The sequence below is a fragment of the Rhipicephalus sanguineus genome, chromosome 1 (assembly GCF_013339695.2).
Source record: "Rhipicephalus sanguineus isolate Rsan-2018 chromosome 1, BIME_Rsan_1.4, whole genome shotgun sequence".
Taxonomy (NCBI): domain Eukaryota; kingdom Metazoa; phylum Arthropoda; class Arachnida; order Ixodida; family Ixodidae; genus Rhipicephalus; species Rhipicephalus sanguineus.
Window position 1 is genome coordinate 66,118,173 of NC_051176.1, and position 15,323 is coordinate 66,133,495.

Genomic DNA, 15,323 nt, shown 5'->3' on the forward strand with positions numbered 1-15,323 from the left:
AGGTATGCAAGTCATGTTTCTCCTTCCTGATTCTGTTTTGACCCGATAATGTTAGTAGCAATAGTTAGTTGCTATATTACACACTTTTTTCAGCGCCTGCGGAGCACTCGAAAACGACCAGTCGAAGATGTTATTAACAAACGAACGCTCCGAGCGGTCCCACGTGACGGCAGTTGGCCAATGCCGACGCGGCGTCAGCCTCAGAGAGGGCAGAGGAGGAAGAAAAGAGAGGAGGCGCGCTTTTATGCATGTATGTCGCTACTTTACGAAGTTTCAGGGACTTTACTCGTCGCAGGAGGAAGGAGACCACGAGCGCCCCGCGTCTAGAGCCACAGAAGCAGAGGCGGCCATCGGCCGCTCCTGCCACGTCAAGACTCCGGAGGCGTCGCTGCTGCCTACTCGTCGCAGTAGAGAATGAGGCTCGCGAGAGGGGGAGTGGAGCGGGGCAGAAGGGTAGTGGAGAGGGCCAGGAATGGAGAGGGAGAAAGAGGGCAGATAGGCAGCAGAGAGGGGGTGTGGGGAGGAGGTGTGTGGAGAGGGCTTGCGCATGCTCAGTAAGGGCGGTCACGCCGCACACCACCACCACCGGATTGAACTCCGCCATAAGCTGCTTCGCATCTAAAAGACAGACTTCGTACCTCCCTCTGTCCTCGTCTTTTTTGTGCGGTCAAAATGTCAAACAAACAAAAGGCCGACGCTTCATGCCAGCCAAATCATCCAAACAGGAGAACCACTCTGGCTTATCATTTTGTGGCTCGTATGCAGTCATCAAATATTGTACACTTTCAATGAAATACTCTCGAGCAGGCCGGGGATTCACGTCTACGCCTCGCACTGCCATCCGTGTTCTCCACGCACTGTGAAGGACCAGTGCCATGAACACATCGTAGGGCACAACCCCTACGCCTATGACAGGCAGAAAACGGAGGCCACACGGTGTAACGGGCAGTTCTTTCTTCAAGGTCCTTTGAAGGATGTCCCAGAGAAAGACTGCATCAGTACAGTCCAGAAAAATGTGGTGAACTGTCTCACGTTTTCTACAGATAATGCAGTGTACTGACCCAGGGACAAACATTCATTTTTGACGATGCCAAGATTTTGTAGGGAGTGTGCCACTACGAAGTTTGAAAGAGAATGTCTTAACTGATGGCCGAACTGGCATCTTTTTCACACTCTTTAGGACGTCATCCCCTGGCCCATTGGGGTACAACGTTCTATACAAAGGCTCTGGCACTGAGCTATGCCCCCACTCTCCTGAGAGGATCACGGAGTCGTTGTCAAGAGCGTCGTAACTAAAAAGTAAGTAAAAGAAGGAGTTCAAGGGGGCACCCGGGTTTGAACCGGGGACTTTTCGATCTGCAGTCGAATTCTCTACCACTGAGCTATGCCCCCACTCTCCTGAGAGGATCACGGCGTCGTTGTCAAGAGCGTCGTAACTAAAAAGTAAGTAAAAGAAGGAGTTCAAGGGGGCACCCGGGTTTGAACCGGGGACTTTTCGATCTGCAGTCGAATGCTCTACCACTGAGCTATGCCCCCACTCTCCTGAGAGGATCACGGCGTCGTTGTCAAGAGCGTCGTAACTAAAAAGTAAGTAAAAGAAGGAGTTCAAGGGGGCACCCGGGTTTGAACCGGGGACTTTTCGATCTGCAGTCGAATTCTCTACCACTGAGCTATGCCCCCACTCTCCTGAGAGGATCACGGCGTCGTTGTCAAGAGCGTCGTAACTAAAAAGTAAGTAAAAGAAGGAGTTCAAGGGGGCACCCGGGTTTGAACCGGGGACTTTTCGATCTGCAGTCGAATGCTCTACCACTGAGCTATGCCCCCACTCTCCTGAGAGGATCACGGCGTCGTTGTCAAGAGCGTCGTAACTAAAAAGTAAGTAAAAGAAGGAGTTCAAGGGGGCACCCGGGTTTGAACCGGGGACTTTTCGATCTGCAGTCGAATTCTCTACCACTGAGCTATGCCCCCACTCTCCTGAGAGGATCACGGCGTCGTTGTCAAGAGCGTCGTAACTAAAAAGTAAGTAAAAGAAGGAGTTCAAGGGGGCACCCGGGTTTGAACCGGGACTTTCGATCTGCAGTCGAATGCTCTACCACTGAGCTATGCCCCCACTCTCCTGAGAGGATCACGGCGTCGTTGTCAAGAGCGTCGTAACTAAAAAGTAAGTAAAAGAAGGAGTTCAAGGGGGCACCCGGGTTTGAACCGGGGACTTTTCGATCTGCAGTCGAATGCTCTACCACTGAGCTATGCCCCCACTCTCCTGAGAGGGTCACGGCGTCGTTGTCAAGAGCGTCGTAACTAAAAAGTAAGTAAAAGAAGGAGTTCAAGGGGGCACCCGGGTTGAACCGGGGACTTTTCGATCTGCAGTCGAATTCTCTACCACTGAGCTATGCCCCCACTCTCCTGAGAGGATCACGGCGTCGTTGTCAAGAGCGTCGTAACTAAAAAGTAAGTAAAAGAAGGAGTTCAAGGGGGCACCCGGGTTTGAACCGGGGACTTTTCGATCTGCAGTCGAATGCTCTACCACTGAGCTATGCCCCCACTCTCCTGAGAGGATCACGGCGTCGTTGTCAAGAGCGTCGTAACTAAAAAGTAAGTAAAAGAAGGAGTTCAAGGGGGCACCCGGGTTTGAACCGGGGACTTTTCGATCTGCAGTCGAATGCTCTACCACTGAGCTATGCCCCCACTCTCCTGAGAGGATCACGGCGTCGTTGTCAAGAGCGTCGTAACTAAAAAGTAAGTAAAAGAAGGAGTTCAAGGGGGCACCCGGGTTTGAACCGGGGACTTTTCGATCTGCAGTCCAATGCTCTACCACTGAGCTATGCCCCCACTCTCCTGAGAGGATCACGGCGTCGTTGTCAAGAGCGTCGTAACTAAAAAGTAAGTAAAAGAAGGAGTTCAAGGGGGCACCCGGGTTTGAACCGGGGACTTTTCGATCTGCAGTCCAATGCTCTACCACTGAGCTATGCCCCCACTCTCCTGAGAGGATCACGGCGTCGTTGTCAAGAGCGTCGTAACTAAAAAGTAAGTAAAAGAAGGAGTTCAAGGGGGCACCCGGGTTTGAACCGGGGACTTTTCGATCTGCAGTCGAATGCTCTACCACTGAGCTATGCCCCCACTCTCCTGAGAGGATCACGGCGTCGTTGTCAAGAGCGTCGTAACTAAAAAGTAAGTAAAAGAAGGAGTTCAAGGGGGCACCCGGGTTTGAACCGGGGACTTTTCGATCTGCAGTCGAATTCTCTACCACTGAGCTATGCCCCCACTCTCCTGAGAGGATCACGGCGTCGTTGTCAAGAGCGTCGTAACTAAAAAGTAAGTAAAAGAAGGAGTTCAAGGGGGCACCCGGGTTTGAACCGGGGACTTTTCGATCTGCAGTCGAATTCTCTACCACTGAGCTATGCCCCCACTCTCCTGAGAGGATCACGGCGTCGTTGTCAAGAGCGTCGTAACTAAAAAGTAAGTAAAAGAAGGAGTTCAAGGGGGCACCCGGGTTTGAACCGGGACTTTTCGATCTGCAGTCGAATGCTCTACCACTGAGCTATGCCCCCACTCTCCTGAGAGGATCACGGCGTCGTTGTCAAGAGCGTCGTAACTAAAAAGTAAGTAAAAGAAGGAGTTCAAGGGGGCACCCGGGTTTGTACCGGGACTTTTCGATCTGCAGTCGAATGCTCTACCACTGAGCTATGCCCCCACTCTCCTGAGAGGGATCACGGCGTCGTTGTCAAGAGCGTCGTAACTAAAAAGTAAGTAAAAGAAGGAGTTCAAGGGGGCACCCGGGTTTGTAACCGGGGACTTTTCGATCTGCAGTCGAATGCTCTACCACTGAGCTATGCCCCCACTCTCCTGAGAGGGATCACGGCGTCGTTGTCAAGAGCGTCGTAACTAAAAAGTAAGTAAAAGAAGGAGTTCAAGGGGGCACCCGGGTTTGAACCGGGGACTTTTCGATCTGCAGTCGAATGCTCTACCACTGAGCTATGCCCCCACTCTCCTGAGAGGATCACGGCGTCGTTGTCAAGAGCGTCGTAACTAAAAAGTAAGTAAAAGAAGGAGTTCAAGGGGGCACCCGGGTTTGAACCGGGGACTTTTCGATCTGCAGTCGAATTCTCTACCACTGAGCTATGCCCCCACTCTCCTGAGAGGATCACGGCGTCGTTGTCAAGAGCGTCGTAACTAAAAAGTAAGTAAAAGAAGGAGTTCAAGGGGGCACCCGGGTTTGAACCGGGGACTTTTCGATCTGCAGTCGAATTCTCTACCACTGAGCTATGCCCCCACTCTCCTGAGAGGATCACGGCGTCGTTGTCAAGAGCGTCGTAACTAAAAAGTAAGTAAAAGAAGGAGTTCAAGGGGGCACCCGGGTTTGAACCGGGACTTTTCGATCTGCAGTCGAATGCTCTACCACTGAGCTATGCCCCCACTCTCCTGAGAGGATCACGGCGTCGTTGTCAAGAGCGTCGTAACTAAAAAGTAAGTAAAAGAAGGAGTTCAAGGGGGCACCGGGTTTGAACCGGGGACTTTTCGATCTGCAGTCGAATGCTCTACCACTGAGCTATGCCCCCACTCTCCTGAGAGGGTCACGGCGTCGTTGTCAAGAGCGTCGTAACTAAAAAGTAAGTAAAAGAAGGAGTTCAAGGGGGCACCCGGGTTTGAACCGGGGACTTTTCGATCTGCAGTCGAATTCTCTACCACTGAGCTATGCCCCCACTCTCCTGAGAGGATCACGGCGTCGTTGTCAAGAGCGTCGTAACTAAAAAGTAAGTAAAAGAAGGAGTTCAAGGGGGCACCCGGGTTTGAACCGGGGACTTTTCGATCTGCAGTCGAATGCTCTACCACTGAGCTATGCCTTTTTTTTTTTCTTTATTGCCTGCTTAGCAAACAAAGTACAACTCAACATATAAAATACATTGCAGTGTCACATATAAAAGTGCTGCCCCACCTTGCAGCACATGGGAGTTAAAAAGGCAGACGCTTCATGCCAACCAATTCAACCAAACAGGGGAACCACTCTGGCTTATCATTTTGTGCCTCGTATGCAGTCATCAAATATTGTACACTTTCAATGAAATACTCTCGAGCAGGCCGGGGATTCACGTCTACGTTTCGCACTGCCATCCGTGTTCTCCACACACTGTGAAGAACCAGTGCCATGAACATATCGTAGGGCACACCCCCTACGCTTATGACAGGCAGAAAACGGATGCCATACGGTGTAACGGGCAGTTCTTTCTTCAAGGTCCTTTGAAGGATGTCCCAGAGAAAGACTGCATCAGTACAGTCAAGAAAAATGTGGTCAACTGTCTCAGGTTTTCTGCAGATAATACAGTCTACTGACCAAGGGACAAATATTCCTTTTTCACGGAGCTAAGGTAATGTAGGGAGTGTGCCACTATGAAGTTTGAAAAAGAATGTCTTAACTGCGGGCCGAACTGGCATCTTTTTCACTCTCTTTAAGACGTCATCCCCTGGCCCATTGGGGTACAATGTTCTATACAGAGGCTCTGGCAACATAATTTCTACGAGGTCCTTGTACAGTCTCTTTCGCGACACCTTAGAGAGATACTCCATCGAAAATCGCACTCTCAAAATTTCCAAAGCCGCAATCACTTCTTGCATGTAACCCCTAGGTCGCCTTGTCGCCCCGTTGACTGTGGTTACAATAAAATCAGGCAAAAAATTGGACAACCGCACATGTATCACCGTTCTCAAAAAACAATCACCTTGATCTCGTAAAAAAATAAACCTGGCCACTATCTGCCTCAGGAACAAGTGTACAAGACCTAGCCCCCCACTTTGCACAGAACAGAACAGATTTGTGCGACTTGTCCTCTCCCACGTCGAAGCCCAGATAAACACTGCCAACACTCTGTGGAGCTTTTGTACAGCAACGCGTGACATAAATAGCACTTGTAAAACATACCACACTCGTGAAATAAGAAATATATTGCTGACTGTTGACCTCGTAAAAATGGAAAAGTCTCGCCCTCCCCACTTTTTCGTCTTGATTTTTAGCTGTTCCGTTTCTTCTCTCCAATATTCTGTTGTGTCCCTGTAGTGTTGGAGAGGTACACCTAAGTACTTGTCAGGTGTTACCTTCCACGTAATGTTTTCATATAATGATGGTGTGCTGTGCCAGTTTCCATGCCATATTCCAAGGCACTTACTCCAATTTACTTTACTATCCGTGCACTCACAGAAGGACTTCACATCGTTTAGTGCTGCTCTGACACTCTCTCGGTCTTGGCAGAACACAGCAATATCGTCCGCGTAACTAAGCATTTTGACCTCCGCGGACATCAAGCGAAACCCTCGCACCTGGTCATTCTGTAGCACTTTCTGACATAGGGGTTCTAAATAGATAGCAAAAAGCAGTGCAGACGCAGGACATCCTTGTTTTACGCTCGATAAGACTTCTATATTCTCGCTAAGCTGTTTGTTTATCACAATCCTCGTAGTGCACCCCGTGTACGCCATTCGTACCCCTTCTAACACCACAGTTCCTATGTTGACGTAGTCAAGAATGCTCAAGAGTACATGATGGTTCACGCGATCAAACGCCTTCTCGAGATCAATTTGTAACATAGCTACTCGAGACTCAAACTCATCACAGCATTCTAAAATATTTCTTGCAATGTGAATATTCGTCGTAATCGTTCTGCCTTTTATGCCACAAGTTTGATGTGGTCCGACTATTTCTTTAATCACAGTTTGAATCCGCCTGGCTAACACTCCCATGAATATTTTGTAGTCAACATTCGCTAGGGTTATTGGTCTGTACGACTTGACAGACAGCTGTTTCGTAGGGTCGTCACTTTTTGGGATTAACACTATGTGCGTTCTTCTGAAGGATGTTGGTAATTCTTTCTTTTCGTATGCCTCACCTAGCATATTCCGCAGAGCTTCTGCCACAATACTTTTAAATTTCTTATAGAATGCAACACCTAGTCCATCTGGGCCCGGCGTCTTCCCGTTGTTCATTTTTTCAATGGTCATTTCAGTTTCTCTGACAGAGATGGGTGCTTCTAATCTAGCTTTCGCGACGTCATCAATCTTCGGCATAAGTGACAAGAAAAGCCGAACGTACGTGCTGCTGTCCTGTTTTACGCCCCCCAACAACTGTTGGAAATATTCCACAAACGCGCGCTCAATCTGCGTTTTATCTTTTGTAACTTCATTTTTGTATTCTATCGCCCGGATTTCGTTTCTTGTCGCGTAGCTCTTTTCATCTGCTACTGCACGCTTCGTAGGAACCTCGCCACACCAAAGCCTTTCTGCGCGTGCGCGTACTACCGCTCCTCTGTATCTTTCCACATCTGCGGCCTCTAATTTTTGTTTCACTTCTTTGATTTCTTTGCTGCGGATGCCAGGTTGCGTGCACTCTTGACAGAGCAAAAAATCGAGTTCGTACTGTAGTTGCCTTTCTTCTTTTAATTTGGTGTGCTTTATTGAAGCTGACCTTCCGATCGCATCTATTTTTACTTTTTCCTTGAAACACTCCCATGCGTGAATTAGACTGGTTGTGTTGCCCTCAACCACTTCTTTTAATTCCTTCTCTATGTTTCCCACAAACTTTTCATCCTCAAGTAACTTATTGTTCAACTTCCAGAGGTCCCAATTAAATTTGGGCTTTTCTTTTTTTATTAATGGTAAACATGACTAGACTGTGGTCACTAAATGAGACATTCTTCACAGCGTAGTCTTGGCACAGGGGAAGCAATGACGTAGACACATAGGCTCTGTCGAGCCTGGCCTGACTATTGAACTGGTAATGTGTGTAGAGGGTAGCCTGCGATAGCACATATCCCACGTCTTCCAAATCTCGCTCACGAACCATCGAATCCAAAAACAAGGCACTAGAGTCACGTATAGGCGTTTTACATGCCCTGTCTTCGGCATTACAGACACAATTGAAATCGCCTAGAATTATTGTTGTCTTATCACTCGATAGATACACTTCAAGGTTTTCAAAGAACATTTTCCTATCATGCTGTCTATTTGGCGCATATACGCAAAGAACGCGCCAACTCACACCCGAAAAAAGAAAAATCACATGTTATTAATCGTCCTTCATTATTAGTTTGTACGCATTCTTCAACAAGACCAATTGTGTTCTTCATAAAAAGAAGACATCCACCTGACGTACCTAAAGAATGACTTACACATATATTGTAGCTAGAGCGGAAAGTCGAAAATATAGTATCCATCTGCTCTTCAGATTCAATTTTTGTTTCCTGCACGGCGGCAATATCAACGTCATTTTCAAGCAACAGACGACGTAACTGATACTGCCGCCTCCTAGAACGTAATCCTCTAACGTTAAATGTAGCGACACGTAAGGCTGCTTCTATTTTGTAAGCCATGCTTTTATCTTTCTGAGCGTGCGAAAAACCGTGTCTACTTCAGGTGAACGCTTGTCAAAAAAAAGCGGTTGCAAAATTCTTTACACCACGCCCATAACATTTTACAGGCATATTGCTGGGCAAACAATGCTCACTTACGGGTTACTTTCTGTCCGGAAAAAGCACAAGAGTCTCAAGTCTCAGGTGGCGTATGCTGCGGAAGCTGCTTGGCCTCCGCCCGTGAGTTGGCTTGGAAGTTCGGCCGTGGCCTCAAAGTCGGACGCCGAATTCCTGAGGTTTTAGTTGGTGGTTCTCCACCACCACAATCCCCGGAGGAACTCTCGCCTTCGCCCCCATTTTCTCTCGGCCGCTTTCCAGCTAGTCCACTGCCTGTGTTTTCGCTGACCTCCATGTCGTCTTTCAGTGTCTCTGCGTCACTGGGATCATTTACAGTAGGCAGGTGCTGCTCCGCGTTGACTGATGCTTCTGGCTTCAGTGGCTCTGGCTCAGACGGCTTCTCCACGACCTTTCCGTCCGCTATCCCGCAGGGCTTACTTGATTTCGCCAGTTGGGGCGTAACCTGTTCTTTTGTCCCGGCCGTACTTGCTGCTTCTTCCGCTTCATGTTCATCCATGAACAGCTCAGTTTGGTCGTTGCCAGTAGCTGGACCTAGAACGCTGGCATAAGACAGCGTGCAGTCATTATCCTCATGGCCAAACCTTCGGCAGATACCACATCGTGGTACACGGCAATCGCGCCGTATGCGCCCCTTTGCTCGGCAACGTAGGCAAACTGGCGCTCTGCCTGCTACAACCACCAAAGCCTGCTCACCGCTTACGTTCACTTGATGAGGCAGGTCATCAATTTTAACGCCCACCTTCAACCGAAGTGCCACAATGCGGGTCGTGGAGCCTTTTTCGGTGATGCCGTTTACACGCCACCGCTAACTGCTAATGTGCCGCACTTGACCGTACGGCTCGAACGCACGTCGCACATCTTCATCAAGAACCTTGTGCAGCAGCCAGTGCACCTTCATACGCACATCTTGGTTTGCCGGATCTATGACGAGACAACGGCAGTTTTTAACCTTGATGTCTCCGTGCGCCAGGATCGTCTTGACTGCGTCCATGTTCTTGAAAGTCACCGCCCACACATGGCTCATCCTATACGCCCCCAACGTAGCCACCTCGGGGAGCAATCGCAGGCTTGCCAGAGTGTCACGGAAATCTTCCACTCGATACGGCCGGGCTCGTACGTCAGCATGCAAAAACACCGTATTTAAAACAATACGCCCTGTAGGAAGGTTTGGCAATACAACTTCATAGTCCTTATCTTCAAATGACCTGTTTCCGCGGCTTAAATGGGCCGCTGTCACCGCTCCGCTGGAGCCAGCCATCGCACGTCCGTTCGCTTCAGCGGCCGGAAGTGGACTCTCCCACAGAGCTATGCCCCCACTCTCCTGAGAGGATCACGGCGTCGTTGTCAAGAGCGTCGTAACTAAAAAGTAAGTAAAAGAAGGAGTTCAAGGGAGCACCCGGGTTTGAACCGGGGACTTTTCGATCTGCAGTCGAATGCTCTACCACTGAGCTATGCCCCCACTCTCCTGAGAGGATCACGGCGTCGTTGTCAAGAGCGTCGTAACTAAAAAGTAAGTAAAAGAAGGAGTTCAAGGGGGCACCCGGGTTTGAACCGGGGACTTTTCGATCTGCAGTCGAATGCTCTACCACTGAGCTATGCCCCCACTCTCCTGAGAGGATCACAGCGTCGTTGTCAAGAGCGTCGTAACTAAAAAGTAAGTAAAAGAAGGAGTTCAAGGGGGCACCCGGGTTTGAACCGGGGACATTTCGATCTGCAGTCGAATGCTCTACCACTGAGCTATGCCCCCACTCTCCTGAGAGGATCACGGCGTCGCTGTCAAGAGCGTCGTAACTAAAAAGTAAGTAAAAGAAGGAGTTCAAGGGCGCACCCGGGTTTGAACCGGGGACTTTTCGATCTGCAGTCGAATGCTCTACCACTGAGCTATGCCCCCACTCTCCTGAGAGGATCACGGCGTCGTTGTCAAGAGCGTCGTAACTAAAAAGTAAGTAAAAGAAGGAGTTCAAGGGGGCACCCGGGTTTGAACCGGGGACTTTTCGATCTGCAGTCGAATGCTCTACCACTGAGCTATGCCCCCACTCTCCTGAGAGGATCACGGCGTCGTTGTCAAGAGCGTCGTAACTAAAAAGTAAGTAAAAGAAGGAGTTCAAGGGGGCACCCGGGTTTGAACCGGGGACATTTCGATCTGCAGTCGAATGCTCTACCACTGAGCTATGCCCCCACTCTCCTGAGAGGATCACGGCGTCGTTGTCAAGAGCGTCGTAACTAAAAAGTAAGTAAAAGAAGGAGTTCAAGGGGGCACCCGGGTTTGAACCGGGGACTTTTCGACCTGCAGTCGAATTCTCTACCACTGAGCTATGCCCCCACTCTCCTGAGAGGATCACGGCGTCGTTGTCAAGAGCGTCGTAACTAAAAGTAAGTAAAAGAAGGAGTTCAAGGGGGCACCCGGGTTTGAACCGGGGACTTTTCGATCTGCAGTCGAATGCTCTACCACTGAGCTATGCCCCCACTCTCCTGAGAGGATCACGGCGTCGTTGTCAAGAGCGTCGTAACTAAAAAGTAAGTAAAAGAAGGAGTTCAAGGGGGCACCCGGGTTTGAACCGGGGACTTTTCGACCTGCAGTCGAATTCTCTACCACTGAGCTATGCCCCCACTCTCCTGAGAGGATCACGGCGTCGTTGTCAAGAGCGTCGTAACTAAAAAGTAAGTAAAAGAAGGAGTTCAAGGGGGCACCCGGGTTTGAACCGGGGACTTTTCGATCTGCAGTCGAATGCTCTACCACTGAGCTATGCCCCCACTCTCCTGAGAGGATCACGGCGTCGTTGTCAAGAGCGTCGTAACTAAAAAGTAAGTAAAAGAAGGAGTTCAAGGGGGCACCCGGGTTTGAACCGGGGACTTTTCGATCTGCAGTCGAATGCTCTACCACTGAGCTATGCCCCCACTTTTTTTTTCTTTATTACCTGGCTTAGGTACAAACACATTACACAGACAACACTGCTATAAATCTACCCTATGTACACTCTACGTGAGGTAATTCAACCAGCTACATGCTGGTATCGTCAGTTTAAAATTCAGGTAACTTTACAAGTGGCTCTACTCTTGAGAGAGCCAGTCGGGTGGTTCCGGTGCCGTTTTGTGAATCTCAAGAAACCAGTGCACACTCTCTCTGAAATAGGCACGGGCAGGCCGCGCATCCTTGTCGAAATGCTGACCTGCCATTCTCGAACGCCACAACGAGTGGAGGCCCATGAGCATGATTGCGTCAAATGGAACGCCATCTTCGTTCTGTACACTCAGGAATCGAATGCCGTGCGGGTACAAGGGAAATTCTTTCTGAATCGCTCTTTGCAAAACATCCCAAAAATAAACTCCCTCCCAGCAATGTAAAAAACATGATCTATTGTTTCGGGCGACTTACAAATAATACAATGCGTGCCCCACGGCAAAAAACACCCCTTTCCCTCCAAAAAAGTTTTCACTGGCAATGTTCCCGAATGCAGCTTAAAGAAAAATGTTTTCGTTCCAGGCTGCACGTGCATCTTTTTTACCCTCTTTAAAACATTGCTGCCTGGGCCTCCCTCGTGCAATGACCTGTACAAATGCACTGGAAAGACAACATCACACAAAGAAAAATAAAGTTCTTTTCGCTTGACATTGAACAGATAGTCTCGTGAAAACCTTACACTTAGGAATCTGATACTGGACACTATTTCTTTATAAAAACCACCGATCCCTCCCACACAATCTGCGGTAGACACAACAAAGTCAGGCAGAAATCTTCCCAATCTTAATTGACATAGCGTGCGCAGGAAAAGTTCGGTGGCATCTCTAAAAAACAAGAACCGGTTGACAAGCTGCCGTAAAAACAAGTGACCGAGTCCCAGTCCCCCATCTTTTACCCGGCGAAACAAGTTGGTACGGCTGCACCGTTCCCACTCAGAAGCCCAGACAAATATGGCAAATATCCTATGGAACTTCTGTACATTAGTCCGGGAACAATGCAGCACCTGCATTACGTACCAGAGCTTGCTGATAAAAAACAGATTGCAGACGGTGGCTCTGGCAAAAATCGATAACGAAGCTCCTTTCCATTTCACCGCTTTCTCCTGCGTATCTTTCAGCTGCTCTTTCCAGTAGTTGTCGCTTTCGCGATAACAATCGAGCGGCACTCCCAAGTACTTGCCCGGGGTCGTTGCCCAAGGCACATTAGAGAAGTGGTCCGGCGTCGATGGCCACGATCCGTGCCAGAGCCCAAGGCTCTTGGACCAGTTCACGCCACTCCCCGTAGCCTTGGTGAACTCACGCACTGTTTCGACGGCCTGTGTTATACTACTACGATCTCTTGTAAAAATAGCAATGTCGTCTGCATATGCTAACAGCTTCACTTCGACTGCTTGCAACTGGAAACCAAGGATACTATTGTCATTAATTACTTTCATGCACAGTGTTTCTATATAAATACAAAATAACAAAGGGCTTAGGGGGCAACCCTGACGTACCGAACGCTTCACGTTAATGGGGGCCCCCAGACTCTTATTCACAATCAACCTCGTCGTGCAGTTTCGGTACGCCAGGGCCACTCCCTCACAGATAACAGAACCAAGGTTAACATGATTCAAAACAGCAAACAAAATTCTGTGATCAACACAGTCGAAAGCTTTTTCAAGGTCGATCTGTAAAATGGCAACCCGATCATCCGAGTAATCACAGCACTCCAGAATGCTTCGCGCTTTATGAATATTAAGGACAATGGATCGCCCTTTTATGCCACATGTTTGGTGAGGCCCGACGATGTCCTGTATGACTGTTTGAAATCTTCGAGCCAATACTTTCATATAAATTTTATACTCTACATTTGTTAGGGCTATGGGACGATATGCTGATACAGATCTGAGTTTATATACATCCTCGGTTTTGGGTATGAGAACTGTATGGGATGTCCTGTATGAGGGAGGCAATGTGTTTAATTTATACGCTCCTTAAATATAACTGTCAAGATAGGGCTGATTTCATGTTTGTACTTTTTATAAAAGGCCGCAGTGAATCCGTCCGGTCCAGGTGATTTTCCCGGGTTTAACTTTTCTATAGCAACCTCAACTTCGGCCACTGTTATCGCACGCTCCAAAATGTTTTCTTTCGTCGTCCAGACGGGGTAATACAGGCATAAATTCATCCTTGAATTGTTGAAGGTCTATGTCGTGCACTGCAAACAGCTTCCGATAATGTTCAGTAAAGGCTCTTCCGATACCCTCTGTTTCGGTTGACACGTTACCGCCCCATTCTATCTCACGAACGTGGTTCTTTTCCGCGCGTGCCTTTTCCAAGCCTAGCGCTCGTTTCGATGGCGTTTCGCCTGCGGCGGTGTCTTCTGCCCTTGCCCTCACAAGCGCACCCCGATAACGCTGCTCGTCCATCTGCTCTATTTTTTGTTTTATTTTTCTGATATCTTCTATCCATATTCCCGGGGCACGGCATTCATGTTTTAGTAGCCTCTCAAGAAGCTGTTTCAATTCTGTCTCTTTCCTTTTCTCCTCGTACCGAATGCACGTAGCCCTGTTAATTGCTGCTAATTTTAAAGTTTCCTTGCAAAGCTCCCACTGTTGCCAAATGGGCAGACTTTTGCTCGGATCTAATTTGCTAATTTCCTCCATTACAGTTGAATTAAATTCTTCGTCCTCCAGGAGCTTGCTATTAAATTTCCAGGTATCCCACGAGAAAGCGTTGCTTCGCATATTTTTTCCTATAGAGCACTCTACTAAGCAGTGGTGAGAAAACGACACCGGGACTACAGCATAACTAGTACATGCCGGCAGGATATCATCGGATACGTAAATGCGGTCAAGTCTTGCATGACTGGGGCCTTCGAATCGTGTGTACCTAATCGCACTCGTATTATGAAGACATTCCGCGACATCCTCAAGATCCCAGTTCTTGACAATCCGCGTCAGAACATCAGTGCTCCTATCTCTGAAGCCCCGCGTGCTCGTCTTGTCGTGTGCACTGAGAACACACACTGTAAAAAATATTTTGTGAAAAAAACAGAAATTGTCTGGCAGCTCTCTTGCCACAAAATTTCTGTAAAGCTATGTTTTCTATTTTGAAGTTTTCTGTGTTTCGACAGATTTTTTCCGTTTTACTTTACAGAAGTTTTCTGCATAAACACAATACCAATATATTGCGTTTGCATATTCCAAATATATTCAATTTTTTAAAATAATATCTGGGATTTTACAAGCCAAAACCACGATATGATTATGAGGCGCATCGTAGTGGAGAGCTTCAGAAATTTCGACAACTTGGTGTTTCTAACGTGCCCTGACATCGCACAGTACATGGGACTCTACCATTACGCCTCTGTCGAAATGTGACCGCCAGGGCCGGGGTCGGACCCGCGACTTTCGGGTAAGCAGCCGAGCACCGGAACCACTGTACTACCGCAGCGGACACTGTGAACTTCTTGGAGCTACACCCGCGTGGTGTTGCTTCCAGCACTCTAGTAAATAACGCAATAAAAACAGGCACGTTTCAGTAGATTCTCCTTTCATGATAAAAGAAACGAATCTTTATTTAAGCGCAGGAAATGCTGCATGTAAACACCTTCAAAATAATGAAAACTGCGTACATGTTGTCACCGTAGATTCAAACTGGTTTGGAAAATGTGTAGATATACCGTATTTACTCGAATCTAGGCCGGCGCTGATTATAAGCCGACCCGCGAAATTCGCAAGGCCAGCAAAAAAAACTTAATCATTGCACTCGAATCTAAGCCTCCCCCCCCCCCCCCCCCCCTTCGCACATCGTTTTTTCGAAAAAAAAACATCGGCTTAGATTCGAGTAAATACGGTATATGCATAATGACACTGCAAATTTTTCGTTGTAACACTTAGCATTCAT

The 15,323-nt window shown here is 48.3% G+C and overlaps 36 non-coding genes across 36 annotated transcripts; all 36 read right to left on the reverse strand.

The window, feature by feature from the left end:
- Positions 1-1,320: 1,320 nt before the first annotated feature.
- Trnac-gca (transfer RNA cysteine (anticodon GCA)) lies at positions 1,321-1,392 on the reverse strand. The gene has a single exon. It is a non-coding gene; the product is annotated as a tRNA-Cys (tRNA).
- A 72-nt stretch (positions 1,393-1,464) lies between these two features.
- On the reverse strand, positions 1,465-1,536 carry Trnac-gca (transfer RNA cysteine (anticodon GCA)). The gene has a single exon. It is a non-coding gene; the product is annotated as a tRNA-Cys (tRNA).
- Positions 1,537-1,608: 72 nt separating this feature from the next.
- Positions 1,609-1,680, reverse strand: Trnac-gca (transfer RNA cysteine (anticodon GCA)). The gene has a single exon. It is a non-coding gene; the product is annotated as a tRNA-Cys (tRNA).
- A 72-nt stretch (positions 1,681-1,752) lies between these two features.
- Trnac-gca (transfer RNA cysteine (anticodon GCA)) lies at positions 1,753-1,824 on the reverse strand. The gene has a single exon. It is a non-coding gene; the product is annotated as a tRNA-Cys (tRNA).
- A 72-nt stretch (positions 1,825-1,896) lies between these two features.
- On the reverse strand, positions 1,897-1,968 carry Trnac-gca (transfer RNA cysteine (anticodon GCA)). The gene has a single exon. It is a non-coding gene; the product is annotated as a tRNA-Cys (tRNA).
- A 72-nt stretch (positions 1,969-2,040) lies between these two features.
- On the reverse strand, positions 2,041-2,110 carry Trnac-gca (transfer RNA cysteine (anticodon GCA)). Its single transcript has one exon. It is a non-coding gene; the product is annotated as a tRNA-Cys (tRNA).
- Positions 2,111-2,182: 72 nt separating this feature from the next.
- Positions 2,183-2,254, reverse strand: Trnac-gca (transfer RNA cysteine (anticodon GCA)). Its single transcript has one exon. It is a non-coding gene; the product is annotated as a tRNA-Cys (tRNA).
- Positions 2,255-2,326: 72 nt separating this feature from the next.
- Trnac-gca (transfer RNA cysteine (anticodon GCA)) lies at positions 2,327-2,397 on the reverse strand. The gene has a single exon. It is a non-coding gene; the product is annotated as a tRNA-Cys (tRNA).
- A 72-nt stretch (positions 2,398-2,469) lies between these two features.
- Positions 2,470-2,541, reverse strand: Trnac-gca (transfer RNA cysteine (anticodon GCA)). The gene has a single exon. It is a non-coding gene; the product is annotated as a tRNA-Cys (tRNA).
- A 72-nt stretch (positions 2,542-2,613) lies between these two features.
- On the reverse strand, positions 2,614-2,685 carry Trnac-gca (transfer RNA cysteine (anticodon GCA)). Its single transcript has one exon. It is a non-coding gene; the product is annotated as a tRNA-Cys (tRNA).
- Positions 2,686-2,757: 72 nt separating this feature from the next.
- On the reverse strand, positions 2,758-2,829 carry Trnac-gca (transfer RNA cysteine (anticodon GCA)). Its single transcript has one exon. It is a non-coding gene; the product is annotated as a tRNA-Cys (tRNA).
- A 72-nt stretch (positions 2,830-2,901) lies between these two features.
- On the reverse strand, positions 2,902-2,973 carry Trnac-gca (transfer RNA cysteine (anticodon GCA)). Its single transcript has one exon. It is a non-coding gene; the product is annotated as a tRNA-Cys (tRNA).
- Positions 2,974-3,045: 72 nt separating this feature from the next.
- Positions 3,046-3,117, reverse strand: Trnac-gca (transfer RNA cysteine (anticodon GCA)). The gene has a single exon. It is a non-coding gene; the product is annotated as a tRNA-Cys (tRNA).
- Positions 3,118-3,189: 72 nt separating this feature from the next.
- On the reverse strand, positions 3,190-3,261 carry Trnac-gca (transfer RNA cysteine (anticodon GCA)). The gene has a single exon. It is a non-coding gene; the product is annotated as a tRNA-Cys (tRNA).
- A 72-nt stretch (positions 3,262-3,333) lies between these two features.
- On the reverse strand, positions 3,334-3,405 carry Trnac-gca (transfer RNA cysteine (anticodon GCA)). Its single transcript has one exon. It is a non-coding gene; the product is annotated as a tRNA-Cys (tRNA).
- A 72-nt stretch (positions 3,406-3,477) lies between these two features.
- Trnac-gca (transfer RNA cysteine (anticodon GCA)) lies at positions 3,478-3,548 on the reverse strand. Its single transcript has one exon. It is a non-coding gene; the product is annotated as a tRNA-Cys (tRNA).
- A 72-nt stretch (positions 3,549-3,620) lies between these two features.
- Positions 3,621-3,691, reverse strand: Trnac-gca (transfer RNA cysteine (anticodon GCA)). The gene has a single exon. It is a non-coding gene; the product is annotated as a tRNA-Cys (tRNA).
- A 73-nt stretch (positions 3,692-3,764) lies between these two features.
- On the reverse strand, positions 3,765-3,837 carry Trnac-gca (transfer RNA cysteine (anticodon GCA)). Its single transcript has one exon. It is a non-coding gene; the product is annotated as a tRNA-Cys (tRNA).
- Positions 3,838-3,910: 73 nt separating this feature from the next.
- Positions 3,911-3,982, reverse strand: Trnac-gca (transfer RNA cysteine (anticodon GCA)). The gene has a single exon. It is a non-coding gene; the product is annotated as a tRNA-Cys (tRNA).
- Positions 3,983-4,054: 72 nt separating this feature from the next.
- Trnac-gca (transfer RNA cysteine (anticodon GCA)) lies at positions 4,055-4,126 on the reverse strand. Its single transcript has one exon. It is a non-coding gene; the product is annotated as a tRNA-Cys (tRNA).
- Positions 4,127-4,198: 72 nt separating this feature from the next.
- On the reverse strand, positions 4,199-4,270 carry Trnac-gca (transfer RNA cysteine (anticodon GCA)). Its single transcript has one exon. It is a non-coding gene; the product is annotated as a tRNA-Cys (tRNA).
- Positions 4,271-4,342: 72 nt separating this feature from the next.
- Positions 4,343-4,413, reverse strand: Trnac-gca (transfer RNA cysteine (anticodon GCA)). The gene has a single exon. It is a non-coding gene; the product is annotated as a tRNA-Cys (tRNA).
- Positions 4,414-4,485: 72 nt separating this feature from the next.
- Positions 4,486-4,556, reverse strand: Trnac-gca (transfer RNA cysteine (anticodon GCA)). The gene has a single exon. It is a non-coding gene; the product is annotated as a tRNA-Cys (tRNA).
- A 72-nt stretch (positions 4,557-4,628) lies between these two features.
- Trnac-gca (transfer RNA cysteine (anticodon GCA)) lies at positions 4,629-4,700 on the reverse strand. Its single transcript has one exon. It is a non-coding gene; the product is annotated as a tRNA-Cys (tRNA).
- Positions 4,701-4,770: 70 nt separating this feature from the next.
- Trnac-gca (transfer RNA cysteine (anticodon GCA)) lies at positions 4,771-4,844 on the reverse strand. The gene has a single exon. It is a non-coding gene; the product is annotated as a tRNA-Cys (tRNA).
- Positions 4,845-9,858: 5,014 nt separating this feature from the next.
- Positions 9,859-9,930, reverse strand: Trnac-gca (transfer RNA cysteine (anticodon GCA)). Its single transcript has one exon. It is a non-coding gene; the product is annotated as a tRNA-Cys (tRNA).
- Positions 9,931-10,002: 72 nt separating this feature from the next.
- Positions 10,003-10,074, reverse strand: Trnac-gca (transfer RNA cysteine (anticodon GCA)). The gene has a single exon. It is a non-coding gene; the product is annotated as a tRNA-Cys (tRNA).
- A 72-nt stretch (positions 10,075-10,146) lies between these two features.
- On the reverse strand, positions 10,147-10,218 carry Trnac-gca (transfer RNA cysteine (anticodon GCA)). Its single transcript has one exon. It is a non-coding gene; the product is annotated as a tRNA-Cys (tRNA).
- A 72-nt stretch (positions 10,219-10,290) lies between these two features.
- On the reverse strand, positions 10,291-10,362 carry Trnac-gca (transfer RNA cysteine (anticodon GCA)). The gene has a single exon. It is a non-coding gene; the product is annotated as a tRNA-Cys (tRNA).
- Positions 10,363-10,434: 72 nt separating this feature from the next.
- On the reverse strand, positions 10,435-10,506 carry Trnac-gca (transfer RNA cysteine (anticodon GCA)). The gene has a single exon. It is a non-coding gene; the product is annotated as a tRNA-Cys (tRNA).
- Positions 10,507-10,578: 72 nt separating this feature from the next.
- On the reverse strand, positions 10,579-10,650 carry Trnac-gca (transfer RNA cysteine (anticodon GCA)). Its single transcript has one exon. It is a non-coding gene; the product is annotated as a tRNA-Cys (tRNA).
- A 72-nt stretch (positions 10,651-10,722) lies between these two features.
- On the reverse strand, positions 10,723-10,794 carry Trnac-gca (transfer RNA cysteine (anticodon GCA)). Its single transcript has one exon. It is a non-coding gene; the product is annotated as a tRNA-Cys (tRNA).
- Positions 10,795-10,865: 71 nt separating this feature from the next.
- Positions 10,866-10,937, reverse strand: Trnac-gca (transfer RNA cysteine (anticodon GCA)). Its single transcript has one exon. It is a non-coding gene; the product is annotated as a tRNA-Cys (tRNA).
- Positions 10,938-11,009: 72 nt separating this feature from the next.
- Positions 11,010-11,081, reverse strand: Trnac-gca (transfer RNA cysteine (anticodon GCA)). The gene has a single exon. It is a non-coding gene; the product is annotated as a tRNA-Cys (tRNA).
- Positions 11,082-11,153: 72 nt separating this feature from the next.
- Trnac-gca (transfer RNA cysteine (anticodon GCA)) lies at positions 11,154-11,225 on the reverse strand. Its single transcript has one exon. It is a non-coding gene; the product is annotated as a tRNA-Cys (tRNA).
- Positions 11,226-11,297: 72 nt separating this feature from the next.
- Positions 11,298-11,369, reverse strand: Trnac-gca (transfer RNA cysteine (anticodon GCA)). The gene has a single exon. It is a non-coding gene; the product is annotated as a tRNA-Cys (tRNA).
- Between the last annotated feature and the right edge of the window lie 3,954 nt (positions 11,370-15,323).